Genomic DNA, 19,950 nt, shown 5'->3' on the forward strand with positions numbered 1-19,950 from the left:
AGATAAGAAGGATTCTGACCAAACCTCTTCAAGACTCTCAGGGGGAAATCTGACATCTCACTTCCCATTTGAACTTCTGTTTATAAGGTGGATTAGCATGGCTGCCCTGGGGAAGGAGGACTGGAGTGAGGCAGCAGAGCAGCTTGCACTCCCACTGTGTGACATGGTAAGCCTGTGTGAGTGGCCTGCAGATCAAGTGAACCATAGAAGACAGCTGGATTTGGACCATTTTGCTGTTCCTTTTGGAGACGGCTCCTTCTAGATGAAGAAATCTCAGGAGCTTCTCAAGGTGCTCTGCCTGGAGAAAAAGCTGAAAGAGGCAGTGAGGGAACTGTTCACATCAGAGCAGTCCTTCCCGTTTAGAAACTGTGTGGGAGGGGGACCTCCTGCATGACATCCAAGTAAACCTAAGCACAAGCATCCTGCAGGCATCCAAAACCAAGAGAGGATGGCTAAGTAGAGAGCTCTTTGCTTTCTCTCCATCCTATACCCTCACCAGGAGGAGACATGGAGCCCAGAAAGGAAAGCAGAGCAGAGCAGGTGATGTCTCCCTCATAGGTGTACCTCTCTCAGACCAAGAGATGTTCTGAGTAAATCTTGAAATGAACTTGAAATCTAAATTTTACTCTAGACTTTACTGGATCAAACATTGGAAAACTTAAAAGCAACTGCAGGGACTTCCCTGATGGTCCAGTGGTTAGGACTCAGCATTTCCAATGCAGAGGGTGCAGGTTCAATCCCTAGTCAGGGAAGTAAGATTCTGCATGCTGAGCAGCCAAAAATAAATAAATAAATAAAGTGTACAACTTGAAAAGTTTCAGACAGACATTTTTTAAAGTAACTGGAAAGCTAAGAGTTCCATCTGAGATACTGTTTAGAAAGAGAAAAGTCAAATTCTTAAAAGCATGTTTGAAGGTTACTATTAAAAAGTCATCCTGTTTGCCTGAGGTTTCTCATTGAGAAAACACTGATTTAGGAGCTTCACAAGATTAGAAAGTGTCCACATTATTAAAAGGGTGTCAGTGGTTTGGAGTATAATTCTGGGGACAACAGTGAGCACTTTTAACAAAGGTAATATCACAAATAATCTTTTTTTTTTTAGTTTTTTATTTTTTAAATTTTAAAATCTTTAATTCTTACATGCGTTCCCAAACATGAACCCCCTCCCACCTCCCTCCCCATAACATCTCTCTGGGTCATCCCCATGCACCAGCCCCAAGCATGGCACAAAGAACAGTATTGTGCAAGTTAATAAGGAGTTTGGGATTGACATGTACACACTGCTATATTTAAAATGGATAACCAACAAGGACCTACTGTATAGTGCAGAGAACTCTCCTCAATGTTATATAAAAACCTAAATAGGAAAAGAATTTGAAGAGGAATACATACCAAATGTATGTATGTATAACTGAATCACTTGCTGTACACCTGAAACTAATATAACTTTGGTTTTTGCTATATGGGATCTTAATTCTCCAACCTGAGATCAAACCCATGTCCCCATGCATTGAGATCATGGAGTCTTAACCACTGTACCTCCAGAGAAGTCCCTAACAAAATGTTGCTAATCAACTATAATTTAAAAAATACTAATATGGACATCAACAATTATAAACCAAAATCTGATTCAGTAGTCTACATTTAAGTAAAAAGAAATTTTAAGAATACCTTAATCAACTTATTTTACTTTTATTTTTCTGTTTATGAATGCACAGAAATCATATATGATATTTTTAAACTATGAGTAAATAGATACAAAAGAAAGAACTCTTTACATAAGTCTAAAATAAAAAGATATAAAAATAATGAATCATGTCATCATTTAATTGACTTATTCCCTGGTGGCTAAAGCATCTGCCTACAATGTAGGAGGCCCAGATTCGATCCCAGGGTTGGGAAGGTATGACCTAAATCAAATCCCTTACAATTATACAGTAGAAGTAAGAAATAGATTTAAGAGACTAGATATGATAGACAGAGTGCCTGATGAAGTATGGATGGAGGTTCGTGACACTGTACAGGAGACAAGGATCAAGACCATTCCCAAGAAAAAGAAATGCAAAAAAGCAAAATGGCTGTCTGAGAAGGCCTTACAAATAGCTGTAAAAAGAAGAGAAACGAAAAGCAAAGGAGAAAAGGAAAGATATACCCATTTGAATGCAGAGTTCCAATGAATAGCAAGGAGAGATAAGAAAGCCATCCTCAGTGATCAATGCAAAGAAAGAGGAAAACAACAGAATGGGAAAGACTAGAGATCTCTTCAAGAAAATTAGAGATACCAAGGGAAAATTTCATGCAAAGATGGGCTCGATAAAGGACAGAAATGGTATGGACCTAACAGAAGCAGACGATATTAAGAAGAGGTGGCAAGAATACACAGAAGAACTGTATGAAAAAGATCTTTATGACCCAGATAAATACAATGGTGTGACCACTCACCTAGAGCCAGATATCCTGGAATGCAAAGTCAAGTGGCTCTTAGGAAGCACCACTATGAACAAAGCTAGTGGAAGTGATGGAATTCCAGTTAAGTTATTTCAAATCCTGAAAGATGATGCTGTGAAAGTGCTGCACTCAATATGCCAGCAAATTTGGAGAACTCAGCAGTGGCCACACAGGACTGGAAAAGGTCAGTTTTCATTCCAATTCCAAAGAAAGGCAATGCCAATGAATGTTCAAAGTACTGCACAATTGCACTCATCTCACACGCTAGTAAAGTAATGCTCAAAATTCTCCAAGCCAGGCTTCAGCAATACGTGAACCGTGAACTCCCTGATATTCAAGCTGGTTTTAGAAAAGGCAGAGGAACCAGAGATCAAATTGCCAACATCCTCTGGATCATGGAAAAGGGAAGAGAGTTCCAAAAAAAATCTATTTCTGCTTTATTGACTATGCCAAAGCCTTTGACTATGTGGATCACAACAAACTGTGGAAAATTCTTCAAGAGATGGGAATACCAGACCAGCTGACCTGCCTCTTGAGAAACCTGTATGCAGGCCAGGAAGCAACAGACAGAACTGCACATGGAACAACAGAGTAGTTCCAAATAGGAAAAGGAGTACATCAAGGCTGTATATTGTCACCCTGCTTATTTAACTTATATGCAGAGTACATCATGAGAAATGCTGGGCTGGAAGAAACACAAGCTGGAGGCAAGATTGCCAGGAGAAATATCAATAACCTCAGATATGCAGATGACACCACCCTTATGGCAAAGAGTGAAGAGGAACTAAAGAGCCTCTTGATGAAAGTGAAAGAGGAGAGTGGAAAAGTTGGCTTAAAGCTCAACATTCAGAAAACTAAGATCATGGCATCCGGTCCCATCATTCCATGGCAAATAGATGGGAAAACAGTGTCAGACTTTATTTCTGGGGGGCTCCAAAATCACGGCAGATGGTGACTGCAGCCATGAAATTAAAAGACACTTACTCCTTGAAAGGAAAGTTATGACCAACCTGCTGCTGCTGCTGCTGCTAAGTCACATCAGTCGTGTCCGACTCTGTGGGACCACATAGATGGCAGCCCACCAGGCTCCTCCGTCCCTGAGACTATCCAGGCAAGAACACTGGTTTGCCATTTCCTTCTCCAATGCATGAAAGTGAAAAGTGAAATTGAAGTCGCTCAGTCATGTCCGACTCTTAGCGACCCCATGGACTATAGCCTACCAGCCTCCTCCGTCCATGGGATTCTCCAGGCAAAAGTACTGTAGTGGGTTGCCATTGCCTTCTCCAGTGACCAACCTAGACAGCATATTAAATGGCAGAGACATTACTTTGCCAACAAAGGTCTGTATAGTCAAGGCTATAGTTTTCCCAGTAGTCATATATGGATGTGAGAGTTGGACTATAAAGAAAGCTGAGCGTTGAGGAACTGTGGTGTTGGAGAAGACTCTTCCAAGTCCCTTGGACTGACAGGAGATCTAGCCAGTCCATCCTAAAGGAGATCAGTCTTGAGTGTTCACTGGAAGGACTGATGTTGAAGCAGAAGCTCCAATACTTTGGCCACCTGATGCGAAGAAGTGAGTTATTTGCAAAGACCCTGATGCTGGGAAAGATTGAGGGGAGGAGGAGAAGGGGATGACAGAGGATGAGATAGTTGGATGGCATCACTGTCTCAACGGAGATGAGTTTGGGTAGACTCCGAGAGTTGGTGACGGACAGGGAGGTCTGGTGTGCTGCAGTCCATGGGGTCACAAAGAGTTAGACACAACTGAGTAACTGAACTGAACTGAACTGAATTGAATTATAATAATGGTTTGTCTTCCAACTGGTGGCACATGAGACTAATAAAGTAACATAATATCTGGAATGTATCCAACTTCTGAGCCCCAATTTTAAAAAGGAAACAATCCTCTACTATTACCCCATTCTTCTATTCCCTTTCCAAGGTATTGGTGTATGGTACAGGCCAGTGCCTACCCTGCCAATGAGGGTAACACGTTATGGAATAGCAGATCAATAATATAGAAGGAACCTGGGTCCCCAGGTAATTCCACAAAGCAAAGCCACTAACTTATGCTAGGCATCTTCTAGGTCCAGACTGTTATATAAGAGGGAAACAAACTTGTATCATATTAAGTCTATCATTTCCACTCAGTTGTGTCCGACTCTTCGTGACTCCATGGACTTCAGCCTACCAGGCACCTCCATCCATGGGATTTTCCAGGCAAGAATACTGGAGTGGGGTGTCATTGCCTTCTCTTTCTATCATATTAAGATAGTCTAAAAAAATATAAAAATAAAAATAAAGTAAGATAGTCTATTTGTTATAGTAGCTTAACCCATACACCAGCTATTGCAATACATAGCAACTTAAAAGCTGAAATTTAATACTACATATTAGACACTGTATTTATTGTGATTTATGTATCACAGAAACCCTAATGGAAGGTACTATTATTATCTCCACTTTTAGAGGTAAAAAGTTGACATTTGTAGAGGTTAGCTAACTGTCTAAAGTCATACATAAACGGAGGAACTGAGATTTGCCACTCATAGATTGACTTCAGTTCTTTACTGTGATAGTATGTTCCCAGCATAGGGCTGTTCTTCTAGCCTCGTGAAGCATCTCATACTAGTGCAAAGGTTTGATGTAGTGCATTGATACTTTTATAACTCTTTAAAACAATACAAGAAACTTGCATCCAAATAATGTATAAATTATCATAACTTTGACCAAATGTAATCATAATATTGAATGCTTAATCTTAAGGAATAATTTAAAACATATACACAGATGCAATATTACCCATAATTCACAAAAACTGAAAAACAAATTGCATCCAACAGTAGAAAAGGGGTTAAAGAAAATTAAGCAACACAAACTTACTGAAATGCTTTGAGGAAAATATACATATAAACATTATAACAATCTTTCAACATTTATAGTATAATGAATGCTATGTGGAAAAGACAGGCTACAAAGAAACAGGGAAAAAATGTCTAACATTTATTATGCATATACTATATTCTAGACACCAAATATTTTACACAAATATTATTGTATTTAATCATTATCCCAATGATAAATGGAGAAGATGATAACTCTTTCCCTTATCCTGTTTTCCAGGTGAAGGAGCTTAGGTTCAAAGAGTTAAAACTTTTGCTAAACATCATGTAGCTAGAAAGAAACAGAGAAGCAATTTTCCTCCAAGTCCACATCTCACTAAAGTATTTGTTTCTATTATTCCACACCACTCAAAAAGGACTATACACTTTGATTATGACTATAGAAAAATATGATTAATAGGGGACACAAAATTAAAAAGAAATGAAAGAAGTAAAAACAGTATGCTAAGATGATAGGGTTATCTTTCTGGGTTTTGGCATGTTTTTTCTTACTGGTGAAAAGTATGCCTTGTCCATAATTGTACACAATATATCCCCTTCACTTAAGTATGTGTTACTCTTGCTTATTGTGTAGCACACAATAGATTTGAGAATGGTTGTGGGGGGACATTTAAGACATGGTTCTTAACTTGGTGGTGGTGGTTTATTCGCTAAGTTGTATCTGACTCTTGCGATCCCATGGACTGTAGCCTGGCAGGCTCCTCTGTCCATGGGATTCATCAGGCAAGAAAACCGGAATGGGTTGCCATTTCCTTCTTCAGGGGATCTTCCCGACCCAGGAATTGAACCCAGGTCTCCTGCATTGCAGGCAGATGATTTATCAACTCAGCTATGAAGGAAGTCCAAACTTACCTTATCTTAACTTACCTCTAGAAAAAGACTCTATGTGTGATAGGAAACTAATTTTAGAAGCCAACACTACATAGCTTTCCAGTAAAACCAGGTGACTCCCAGATTTACTCATGATCTTTCTCAAACTTGATTCTTTTCCAGTATTGCCTTCCTCAGTGGATAGCATAACCATCTAACCAGTAATATAAATTATCTATGACACTTCCCTTTCTCCCACCATATCCTATTCGTCATCAGTTCCTCTCAGTGTTACATCTTAAGATCCCCTAAATTCATTCACTTCTCTTTTGAACAAAATGCCTTCATCTCCTCCACCCATAACCTAACTGGTCTAGGCCCATCCACTCTTAAAATCTGTTCTTTATGGCAGCCAGAGTAATTTTTTAACTGCCAATCTTATCATGGCATCCCATGTTTAAAATACCTATTAAGTATTCTCCACTGATCTCAAAATAATTCTAGGTCTACAAGGCCTCAAGAAATCTCTACCAACAGCTTCATCTCTCACTTCCTCTTAGCAGTCCAGCCACTTGGCGTTTACATTACAGCCAATTGTATCATGTGCTTAGTCACTCAGTCATGTCCAACCCCATGGACTGTAGCCCTCCAAGGCTCCTCTGTCCATGGTGATTCTCCAGGCAAGAATACTAGAGTGGGTTGCCATGCCCTCCTCCAGGAGATCTTCCCAACCTGGGGATCAAACCCAGGTCTCTCGCATTGCAGGTGGATTCTTTACTGTCTGAGTCACCAGGGAAGCCTAATTGTGTCATGCTTCTTTGACACAAAGGAGCCACAAAGTCTTTGGCAGATAATGTTCCCTCAACTGAATGTGTGTTTCAGTAATGTCCCTTTTTCAACCCTTCCCTTAACATCTGTTCATTCTTTACATTTCACTACAAGTGTCATAAGGAACCCATTCTTGATCCTAGTTGAAGTTAGGTTTTCTTATCTTCCACTCTTTTAGGGTAATATGCAATTCCTTCTAGCACTTAAATAATAATTTTATATTTATTCATGAGAGTTTCTAACTCTCCCAGGAAATTATAGGCCCCAGAAAGGTAAGGATCTTATCTGTTTTTGTCACATTATACATCTAGATCCTAGCCCAGAGCCTGAAAAATAGCAGACATTCAATAAATACTTCCATCTGATGGAAGTGCCAACTTGTATAAAGAGTGGCACTGATGATGACCTAATAACCATAGCAAAGTGTGAAATATCTTTGTTCTCTACTTCTTTATGTCCAAACACACGAGGTCAAGGTACTTTCCGCATCAAAACTGACAGTGACATTTGCTTTTCCATCCATTCATTCCCTTTCTGATGTTTTCTTCTCCCCAGTGGTATCTTCTGCTCTCTATACACCCAGTGCCTTCTTTTATTTCTAATACTCACAAGATTTTTATTTAGTTAGTTAACAAATAAAGTAAGTCCTGGCTATATTTAAAGCATTGTACTACATACAGAGTATAAAGAAATAAATAATAGTAACTCTCACTAAGAAATAAAAATGGCATAATAGTTGGCAGTAACTACTGTATGCATATCACATGCCAGTCACCATTCTTGATATACACATAAGGCTGAGATAAGATGTGAAGTACAGCACACACCCATGAGCAAGCAGGGACTTAAAGGCCAAACCCTCAGCAACCAGCCTATCTTGATCTTCTCATTTCCCCTTTTCCCTACTGGTAACTTTATTTGGGGGTGATCCAATGCAGACAAAGAGACAATATAAGAGGAATGTATTGAAAGCCATTTGTAGTTCTGGCCAGACTCCCTGCCCTTCCAGGACATCTGCTCAGAAGGAAATGGCAAAGGAATCAATCAGAAAGCACATTTCAGGCATTTGTTTAAGTCGTCAGTCATTTGTTTAAGTTAGTCGTGTCCAACTCTTTGCGACCCCACGGACTGTAGCCCACCACGCTCCTCTATCCATGGGATTTTCCAGGCAAGAGTACTGGAGTGGATTGCCATTTCCTTCTCCAGAGAGAAAAGTTTAAGGCAGTCTTCAAATTGTGATTTTGACAACTACAGATTGTCATACAGTCTGTTAGTCTCCTACTTTTAACTAACACTGGTGCAAGAATAAAACAAGTATTGGAATAACTCAGATTTAGAAATTTCCTGCATCTAGTATCATGGATCGGATAGCCAAATCTTGACTCTGTGGAGCCTCGATCATCAAGCTAACCTGGGACTGAGAAGCAGCAGGAAAACTAAGGTCACCAGGGAGAAGTACCTCCTTCTAGAACCACAGAGTATCTCCAATAGTTATTACAACACTGCATGGTGGGAGGGGGGACTGTTATAATATTATATTCATGATAGGTGAGAAAACTAAGACTTACAGATCATCCAACAAATAAATGAGAGATAATTCTTTCTTCTGTCTTTAAAGCCCAAATCTTTTCCACTACACTATGTAGTTGCATAGTAGGAAGCAATAAGCACATTTACAAACAGTAAGGAACATAAAATCGGTAGATTCAGGCTGTAGATTTTAGGGAACAGGAAGAGTCCTTCTGATAGGTCCCTGGGGAAGATAGCTTGGAGCACTGTAAAAAGGATGTTCTTGGGCAAATGTGCCAGTTGCAGAAACAATAAATTACACAGTTAAACTGAAATAGTTGCTGTGTGCAGGGGAGAGGTGCTGAAAAGTTACATGAGAACTGAAATGTAAAAGATTCTAGGAGCTAAAATCAGGGTTATCATTGGGGCCCTATGATTTCTCTCCTTAAATTCAGACAGGACATAGCTAAAAATAATTAGAATTTGCCATTACAATACAAAATACATCATTTCCTGGGCTCCTTGTATCCTGAATGTTGAATATTTCATCTTACTTTTGACTCTAACTCCTTTTCTAAATGTAGATCAATCCATTTTCCCATTATAATTTTAATTACACTATAACGTAAGTTGTGAGCAAATAACACTATAACATAAGTTGTGAACAACTTTCAGTCTTCGGTGACGAGGTGGTCAGTGGAAATAGTAGGTGAAATGTACAGAGACAACTGAAAAAGAATGGTAGAAATTTGGCAAACTGGATAATGCACTTCCCATGTAAGGGATTCAAACTAAAACTGTGCATAAACATGTATTTATCTATAAGTTTGTGCTACAAATTACCTGGATGCAGCATCTGTGTTTATATATAAATACAGTGTTTGCTAACATTACTAAGGATTCATTATGCACTGTTTTGGCTGCTTTCCATCTATTAATTAATTTAAACCTCACAACCACCCCATGGATTGGGAAAATTAGAAGTATCTTCATTTCACAGACAAGAAAACTGAATTCAGGGAGGTTAAAGAACTTACCCAAGGTCACTTAGAGCCAAAATTTGAACTGAGATCCTCTGGCTCCGGCAGGTATGGTCTCAAGTTCCATAGTATAAGTCTGGACTTCAGAGTGTGTGCGTGTGTGCTAAGTCACTTTGTTGTGTCTGACCCATTGTGACCCTATGGACTATAGCCCCCAAGGTTCCTCTAAGGGATTCTCCAGGCAATAATACTGGAGTGGGTTGCCATGCCCTCCTCCATGGGATCTTCCTAACCTGAGGATTAAAATTCATGCCCCTTATGTCTCCCACTTTGGTGGGTTCTTTACCACTAGTGCCACCTGGGAAGCCTTGGACCTCAGAGAGTGCTTTCAAAGTGCATGATTGTTCATGACCATAAAAGAATTAGGAGCAAATGTTCATGAAATCTGTATCTCAGCCAATTTGACCATAAAAAACTACAATCAGTTAAACACATTTATTGGGTTCCTAGTATGCTCAAAGTACTGGACATCACCCATGTAGGCTTCCTAACCAAAACCAGAAAAACACACCTGTGTGTTTGCAACCTAACCATCCAGTGCTATTTCATGACTAAATCTACTGGATATCACTCAACATTATTGAGGCACAAGCAAAAAGAAGCATCTAACTGAATCAAATTACCAGTCAACAAAACATAGAAATTCCATTTAAAAGTTATTGGTGTAAGACAGACATTTGGTTGTTAGTAGGACATAAGAGGGGCTTGCCAGGTGGCACTAATGATAAAGAATCCACCAGCCAATGCAGGAGACTTAAGAAATGTGGGTTCAATCCCTGGGTCAGGAAGATACCCAGGAGGAGGGAATGGCAACCCACTTCAATATTCTTACCTAGAGAATCCTATGGACAGAGGAGTATGGCAGGCTACAGTCTATAGAATTGCCAAGATTTGGACATTACTGAAGAGATTTAACACACACATGGGAAATAAGAGAGAAGTCTGAGTCATGATTTTTGTCAACACATCGCCTTATAAAAATGGCCACCGCTCTGGCCCTTGTTACCCAAACTAGTCTAGACTCTAGAGCAGTGTTTCTCAAAGCCACCTGTTTCACCATCACTAGGAGTAACTGTTGCAAACCCAGACTTATATATAACCTGCAATGTCAGAAAAATTTTCAGTGGAACTCAGGGACCTGAACATTTAATAAGCCCTCAGTATTTCATAGTCTCAAAAGTTTGAGACCTACCAGTGAGACAGAGGATGAGAAAGAAACTTTAATCAATTTTAGGAAATGTTGAGATCTATAAAAGAGCTACTCGAACTCTCCAAAGATAAATTATTGCTCTCTAAAATTATAAACTGTAGGTTCATGTGTGCTCCGAATGTAGATCACCATATTTTTTTCTAGCTTTATTAAAAATTAATTTATTTAATTGGTAGCTAATTACTTCACAACATTGTGGTGATTTTTGCCATACATTGACATGAATCAGCCATGGGTGTACATGCGTTCCCCATCCAGAACCCCCTCCCACCTCCCTTCCCATCCCATCCCTCAGGGCTGTCCGGGTGCACCAGCTTTCAGAGCCCTGTTTCATACATCAGATCACCATATTTTAAAATACAGAAATATCACTGTTGTTTGAAAAAGTATAACATTGAATAATTTAACTCTCTAGGATTTTACATTTAAATTCAAATTTCTGGAGAAATGTGTTAGAATTCCATTCCTCTGCAGCTAACAGCAACAAAGCCAAAGTGTTTTAGACAAATAATTACTTTTGCTTGTGTAACAATAAGTCCAAAGACACACATCTGCAGGCAATGGTCCAGAGCTTCAACTTTGCCATAAGGAAACTCCCTGTCTTTCTGTTCTTCCATTCTTAACACACACCCCTGTTGCCTCATGGTCACAAAATGGCAGCTTTTGCTCCAGCAAAGCACTGAAGTCAGTAAAAAGAAGGAAAGAGAGAAGGGTAATGGCAGTTGTCTAGGTCTGAACATCCTCAAAGCAGATATCAACTTTCACTTATCTGAGTTTTATCACAAGATCACAGCATCAGAAGCTGAAAAATGACAAACAAAATGGCCATGATTGGTCTAGACCAGGAGTCATCAAACTATATCCCAGTCTCATGGGCCAAATGCTGCCTGCTGTCTGTTTTTATAAATCAAGCTTTATTGAAACAACCAGACATGTCATTTTTCATATATAAGTGCTTTCACACTACAATAACAAAGCTGAGTAGTAATTACAAGACAAACCTTCTGGCCCACAAAGCCTAAAATATTTACTATTTGATCCTTTGTAGTAAGTTTCTGGGTCCTGGATTTATATTATAACCATCCATTACATGTATCTGAGAACATCACTGTATTAGGGTTCTGCTGGCAGATATAAATATTGGGCAGGCAATCCCTAGTATTTGCCACACTATGCATTCTCTAATAACATTCTTGTTTATTTGCCCCATCTGCAAAAACCATGTGTGTGCACGCTCAGTCATTAAGTCATGTCCAACACGTCATGACCCCATGGACTGTAGCCGCCAGGCTCCTCTGTCCATGGGATTTCTCAGGCAGAATACTGGAGTGGGTTGCCATTCCCTTCTCAATAGTATCTTCCTGACCCAGGGGTCAAACCTGAGTCTTCTGCATTGGCAGGCAGTTTCTTTACCACTGAGCCACTAGGAAAAACTGTAAAAAACAGGTACTCCTAATAAAGGTGTATCTGCCTCAAGTTCTTTTTAATATTAACTGTGAAAAAAATGTGAAATATTTAGAACAGTTCGACCACTTAGGCTCAATAATACTAGCTATTACTGCTGCTATTTACATGACACCTCCTTTATTAGCCTTTCACTTTCTCAAACTGTTCACCTGAATTGCTTTTGCCATCAGCAACTACTGAGAGTCATTTCTATTTAAGAATTGTAATTACAAGATTTGTATTTGTCTAACAGATTTCCTATCGCTAGGTTATGGAAATATGGACTTGAAAGCACATTCTAGATATGTTTGGATTAATCAAAAGTTCTAGATCCCACAGATTGACTTTACATATTTATCAGATATTACCTATCATCAAATGTAAAAACTTCTTCACTTGTTTCATATATACATTACAGTGATAATGCATTATTAGAAATTATCTCTAAAGAAAATTTGTGTTTTTATGGGACCTCTTCCATGTATGCTGCTAATTTCCAACAGGGTTTCAATCAGGCCTCAGATAAATGTTTTGGTAAGTAACATTTAGTCTTTAAAGTTATCCTAAAAGCAGGAAATGCTTTAAAGTTATAACTTGCAAGAAGGTATTTAGGTACAAGAGGCCAAAACAGCTGTGATATAATTTCTCTGTATTTGCATAGATTCCTCATTCCTCATACTTGAGGAAGAAATATTATCTTAAATGTTACCTTCCTTATGAAATAAATACAAAATGCATTACTAATAAAGCATTAGGAAAAGTTATTTTTAAATATGAAAACATAATCATAGAAAGCTAATGTATTATATGTTTTTTTTTCAATCTACAGCACTAAGTTTGGTATTAAGAAGACATGGAGATCTACTTTCACAACATAATTTGAAACACAGAGGAAAAAAAAGTTACATGCTGAGCAATGAAATTGAATTTTTTTGACTCTTGAAGGAAACCTATCCATTTCATTCAAGCCTTCCATATTTTTAAGTTAAAAAAATAGAAATCTACAAAATATTTTGGTAAAATCTGTGGAACTCTGCAGGGTTCCACGTACTGGAGTGACATCTTTTCCCTGCATTACATGAATAACTCATCAACTGGCCCCATACTCATTTAGCTCCAATGAAATAATAACAGACTTGTATAAAAATAATTCTCTGTCCACTACAATCTCTCATGCTTGGTTTAAAATTATTAATCAAAACCCAGGCATACTGAATATAGAAGACTAGAAAACTTGAGACTTGCAGCTAAATATTTAGAGATGGCTTTCTTTGTGCTGGGGGAAAATAATCTACTACAAAAGAGGTGGCCATGGGAAGACAACTTCAGTAAAAAATTGGCCTGAACAGAAATTCTGATCTTAAAAAAAAATACCACAATTAACACTGACAGATGTCATCATAAATGCTGTTGTTTGGGACATAATTCACTATACAGTCAAAAGAATTATATTACTGAAATATTTGCCCCATTTGCAATCAATAGAAACTCTTGGAAATTCAACCATAGCATAAAACTTAAAAACATTGTTTTTTATTGAGACATCCTGTACCCACTTTTTTCTAAGATTACCCAAAAGCCAGCTTTCCCCATAATGTTCCTCTAGTAGTTTGTATCTCTTTGGGTCTGTGAATCTGACCAACACCAGTAGTCACACAGTAGTCACTGTTTGACTCCAGTATTCTTCTGTAAATACTTACAGATGTAAGCACTGTGATTTTAATACCTAGGGAAAGGGTTTAAGCTAAAACACAAGCTGGGCAAAGTTCTGGAATAAGAGCAACTTCTCACCAACATGTTGGAATCTTTTCTCCATAAGCCAGATAGATATATCCTCCCCAAGGCTTCCAGTGTCTGTGTGCTTCCCTGGGATCTCTTCTGTGGTCTCCAATCTACAGCTTCTCTTCTGAGAATTTCCCTTGCGATGGACTTCTATTTCATCCCTTTCATGTTCTACTCCAATCAGTATACTGCAAAGGAATCCCCTGGACTATATCCAGTTACTGTTCATTGGGTTCTCAAGGCAAGAATGCTAAAGTGGTTTGCCATTCCTTTCTCCATGAGTACACAAAATAACTACACAAAGGAGATCATAATGACCCAGATAACCACAGTGGTGTGATCACTCTCCTAGAGACAGACATCCTGGAGTGGGAAGTCAAGTGGACTTTAGGAAACATTACTACAAACAAAGTTAGTGGAGATGATGGAATTCTAGCTAAGCTACTTCAAATCCTAAAAGATGATGCTGTTAAAATGCTGCACTCGATATGCCAGCAAATTTGGAAAACTCAACACTAGTCACAGGACTGGGAAAGATCAGTTTTCATTGCAACCAAAGAATGGCAATGTCAAAGAATATTCAAACTACTGCACAATTGTACTCCTCATCACACACTAGCAAAGTAATGCTCAAAATTTTCCAAGAGAGGCTTCAACAGTACCTGAACTTAGAACTTCCAGATGTTCAGGCTGGATTTTGAAAAGTCAGAGGAACCACCGATCAAATTGCCAACATCTGTTGGACCATAGAAAAAGGAAGAGAGTTCTAGAAAAATATCTACTTCTGCTTCATTGAATATGCTAAAGCCTTTGACTGTATGGATCACAGCAAACTGTGGAAAATTCTGAAAGAGACAGGAATACCAGACCACCTGACCTGCCTCCTGAGAAACCTGTGTGCAGGTCAAGAAGAAACAGTTAGAACTGGACATGGAACAAGGGACTGCTCAAAATTGGGAAAAGAGTATGCCAAGGCTGTATATTGGCACCCTGTTTATTTAACTCACATACAAAGTACATCATGAGAAATGCTGGGCTGGATGAAGCAGAAGTTGGAAAAAAGATTGCTTGGAGAAATATCAATAACCTCAGATATGCAGATGACATGACCCTTATGGGAGAAAGTGAAGAAGAACAAGAGCTTCTTGATGAAAGTGAGAGAGGAGAGTGAAGAGGTTGGCTTAAAACTCAACATTCAGAAAACTAAAGTCATGGCATCTGGTCCCATCACGTCATGGCAAATAGATGGGGAAACAATGGAAACAGTGAAAGGCTTTATTTTCTTGGGCTCCAAAATCACTGCAGATGGTGACTACAGCCATGAAATTAAAAGACGCTTGCTCCTTGGAACAAAAGCTATGACCAGTCTAGACAGCATATTAAAAAGCAGAGACATTACTTTGCCAACAAAGGTCCATCTAGTCAAAGCTATGGTTTTTCCAGTAGTCATGTATGGATGTGAGAATTGGACTACAAAGAAAGCTGAGCACCGAAGAATTGATGCTTTTGAACTGTGGTGTTGGAGAAGATTCTTGAGAGTCCCTTGGACTGCAAGGATATCCAACCAGTCCATCCTAAAGAAAATCAGTCCTGAGTGTTCATTGGAAGGACTGATGCTGAAGCTGAAACTCCAATACTTTGGCCACCTGATGCAATGAACTAACTCACTGGAAAAGACCCTGATGCTGGGAAAGATCGAGGGCGTGAGAAGGGGACAACAGAAGATGAGATGGTTGGATGGCATCACTGACTTGATGGACATGAGTTTGGGTAAGCTGCAGGAGTTGATCATGGACAGGGAAGCCTGGTGTGCTGCAGTCCATAGGGTCACAAAGCGTCAGACACAATTGAGCGACTGAACTGAACTAGACAATTCATTACAATCCAAATATGCATGGCAACATTATCCATTAGTAACAGTCCAAAAGTGGGAAAACGTCAAATGCCCAGTAACAAGCAAATGGATAAACAAGCAAACAGAACTTCAGCTTTTTTAAGGTAACTGCAAGCTTCATGAAACCTTAAATCTGATGGATATTATTTTCATTTATCATCAGGCTTGGAAAAAATAGTTTAAATGGTCTGAAATTCTCCTGATTCAGAATAAAAAGTCTGTACTTTAAGAAAAAAGACAAGGGTCACAACATTGAATATCATGAAAAAGTGGCAGAAGATCATTCTACCATCAACATTTCTATTTCCATTTAGGTAATGAAGGTTTTATTATATTATGTAACAAAACAACTGATTTGTTGTTTTAGTGAGCATCACTTCCATTACACAGAATAAGGACTCTAAAACATTGATTTCTTCCAGACTCATGTCATAATCATTCCAAAAATACAGGACCCATCTATGCGGTCATCCAATCATTTCTAGACAGAATACCATTTATGCTTTGAAAACATAAATGATTTATAGTTGGCAAAGAAAGAGATGATGGAAATAAATGTAGCACTGGAAAATAGTTTTCTGTGTCTTATAGGATCAAATTCTAATAAATTACTGTAATTTGAGTGCTACTAGTCCTACTCCGGGAAAATCCTATTCACCAAAATCTGACCAAATTTTGGCTAGAAAGAAAGCTTTTATTGGATGCAACCTGGGTCTTTCCATTAGAAAGAAACAAAGATTACAAAGGCTGCAATTGTTATATATGTCATTTCTCCCATATCCAAAATTATGTCAGATAGCTTATATTAAAGAAGAAAAACCCACAGGAAAACACATCTACCTCAACATAGAATGGCTTATGTCTCAGCTATCTCCTAACTGAAAACCAGATGAATCAAACACTGAGTTTAATGCTCTTTATATTCGTTCTTATTAACTTTAACTCTCAAAACTCTCCTGTTTGTATGTCAGTCAGCATTTTGCTGTGTTTATCAAGACTAACCAAGAGCAAGTTTAATCAGGGAATGACTTTACTTTTAATCAATTTAAATCATTGTATTTGGTTTGCCTTTTTAGAAATCTATTCGATTAAGTATTTTTTGGTGGAGACTCCATCACTATCTGCAAAAATGGTTCTGCCCCTTCCTAATGTCAATTTGTGCTTTTCCTTAGAAATTACAATACTAAAGCTGTGGTTTAGAGAAAATTTAACCCTTATTTTGCTAATACATCCAGTCTCCATACAAGTATCCCCAAAGGAAAAAATATTAACATTATGAATATATAAAGAAAAAAAATGTATCACTCTTCTCAAAATTTAATACCTGATAGTTAATCCATTCCCTTTTGATTTCTAAGGGAAAAGACTCCCAAAAGATTTTTCACAGTTCATCAATCAATTGGGGAAACTAATCTGGTCAATCTCAGGTTCCAGTCTCTCCCACATCCATAATTTCATAGAAGTCACAGGGTAAAAAGACCAGTAAGATACTTGGAAATCCTACCATCCCTACATCACCCATTCGTAGAAAACGCTGCAGATGTGCCAAGACTGGAAGACACAGGTAAATGTCTCTCTTTCTCCCAGTAAGTGACCTCATAGATTTACATGTCAATCAACACTCAGTCTCTCCCCTCCTCTCTGAGAGAGACTGCAAGATATGAATTTTCACTATTAAGAGAAAGGCATCTCTGTTTAATATACCAGAGAGAATGAGGAATGACATAAAAAATTGACCTAGACTATGACCGATTTATGTCAAACAAGCAAATTACGGTAAAATTATGCCCCCATTCTCTTCAGAACAGAGAAGGTTTGAAAACGGAGCTCATAATCAATTATGCCTTGGGATAAAGCCTCCATGATATCCCAAAAGTATGGGGTTTGGAGAGCTTCAAGGTTGACAAACACATCTCCACCAGGAGAATGATGCATTCCAGCTCCATGAAAGCAGAAACTCCAACACCATGGATCCTCCTGGATCTTATCTACATATCTCTTCAGCTAGCTGTTCATCTGCTGTTGTTGCTGTTTAGTCACTAAGCCATGTCCAACTCTTTGTGACCTCATGGACTGCAGCATGCCAGGCTTCCCTGTCCTTCACTATCTCCTTGAGTTTGCTCAGACTCATGTACATTGAGTCGGTGATGACATCCAACTATCTCATCCTGTCACCCCCTTCTCCTCCTACCCTCCATCTTTCCCAGAATCATCATATACTTTAATAAGCTAGCAAACATGTGTTTCCCTGAGTTCTTTGAACCACTTTAGACCTTTGAATGTTATTCTTACAAGCTGTTGCAATATAATCAAACCCTATGAAAGTAAAGTTTTCTTGAATTAGCCCAATAGTTAATGGGAAAGGAATACCTTGATATTAAAAAAAGGTGTTGCTGTAACTATCTACTGAAAGCTATTTCTGTCTCCATATTTCTAGCTAACAGTAATATACCCATTTAATCTTTGGTAGCAATGTTTGGTAATGTGAAAGAGCTTCCCTGGTGGCTCAGGCAGTAAAGAATCTGCCTGCAATGCAAGAGATCCAGGTTTGATCCCTGGGCTGGGAAGATCCCCTGGAGGAGAAAATGGCAACCTACTCCAGTATTCTTGCCTGGAGAATCCCTTGGACAGAGGAGCCTGGTGTGCTACAGTCCATGGGGTCGCAGAGTCAGACACATCCGAGTGTCTAACATACACAATGTTAGGTAAGAGACAGACTTGAGGTTATAACCCCTTGTCCTCATGCCTTAAGTCACCTGAACAGTATACAATGTTCCTTCTTGCAAGAATAATAACTCAAAATAATTTTCTAATTAAAGCCACTTACCAAAAAAAATATTTTGGTAAACACCAAAAAGTCACATTAGGGGGACTTCCCTGTGGTCTAGGAGCTTCCCTGGTGGCTCAGATGGTAAAGAATGTACCTTCAATGCAGGAGACACAGGTTCAATCCCTGGGTCAGGAAGATCCCCTGGAGAAGGGAATGGCAACCCACTTCAGTGATCTTGCTTGGAGAATTCCATGGGCAGGGTTGCCTGGTGGGCTACAGTCCATGGGGCCCAAGAGTCGGACACAACTGAGTGACAAACACTTTCACTTTTTCCTGTGGTCTAATGATTAAGAATCTACCTGCCAATGTAGGGGACACAAGTTTGATCCCTGGCCCATGAAAATTCCACATGGAGGCACCTAAGTCCATATGCTGCAACTACTGAATCCCAAGTGCCATAAAGCCCATGACCTGTGACAAGAAAACCACTGCAATGAGAAGCCTGAGGTCCATGGTGAAGTATAGTCTATCCTCAACTAGAGAGAGCTCCCATGCAGCAACAAAGAACCAGCACAGACAAAAATTAATTAATCAATTAATTAAAGTTCACATTTAAAATGATAAAATAACAGAATCACAGTAAATTGACTATAACATCCTACAATATGTATATATGGTGTATATAAAACTAATGAAATTTCTATAGAAGATGCTTTTACTTTTTTGGTGATTTTTATGCCACTTTCTCTTTTCACACCAAAAATGATTTTCAAAAAATGTTACTGTCCTGACTGTGTGAGAAAGATGCTTCTGATTCCCTTTCATTCGGATCATTCCTTAAATCATGTTTCTAGTAACACTTTTAGGTTTTCTGAGTGACCTTGTGAAATTAAGTGTTAGTTGTTCAGTCATGTCCAACTCTTTGCAACTCCATGGACTGGAGCCTGCCAGGCTCCTCTGTCCATGGGATTTCCCAGGCAAGAATACTGGAGTGGATTGCCATTCCCTTCTCCAGGGGACCTTCTCAATCCAGGGATCAAACCTGCATCTACTGCACTGCAGGCAGATTCTTTACAGTCTGAGCCACCAGGAGTGACCTTGTGCCCAGTGGCAAAAATATCTTTTATCCACTTATTATTCATAAAAATATTTATTGGGCATCATTTGTACATGAAAACCTGTGCCAAATGTTGGGCAGGACACTAAATGTAAACAAAACATGTTCCTTCCACTAAGATGCCTAAAATCTTAAAAGGGAAATGATACAGTGTATAGATAAATTCCAGTCTTTTGTGAGAGACAGTAAGAGA

The 19,950-nt window shown here is 38.9% G+C and overlaps 1 non-coding gene across 1 annotated transcript; it reads left to right on the top strand.

Annotated features, from left to right (window-relative positions):
* The first annotated feature begins 679 nt into the window (after nt 1-679).
* On the top strand, nt 680-752 carry TRNAG-UCC (transfer RNA glycine (anticodon UCC)). The gene has a single exon. It is a non-coding gene; the product is annotated as a tRNA-Gly (tRNA).
* The last annotated feature ends 19,198 nt before the right edge of the window (nt 753-19,950 follow it).

The sequence above is a fragment of the Ovis canadensis genome, chromosome 1 (assembly GCF_042477335.2).
Source record: "Ovis canadensis isolate MfBH-ARS-UI-01 breed Bighorn chromosome 1, ARS-UI_OviCan_v2, whole genome shotgun sequence".
NCBI lineage: Eukaryota > Metazoa > Chordata > Mammalia > Artiodactyla > Bovidae > Ovis > Ovis canadensis.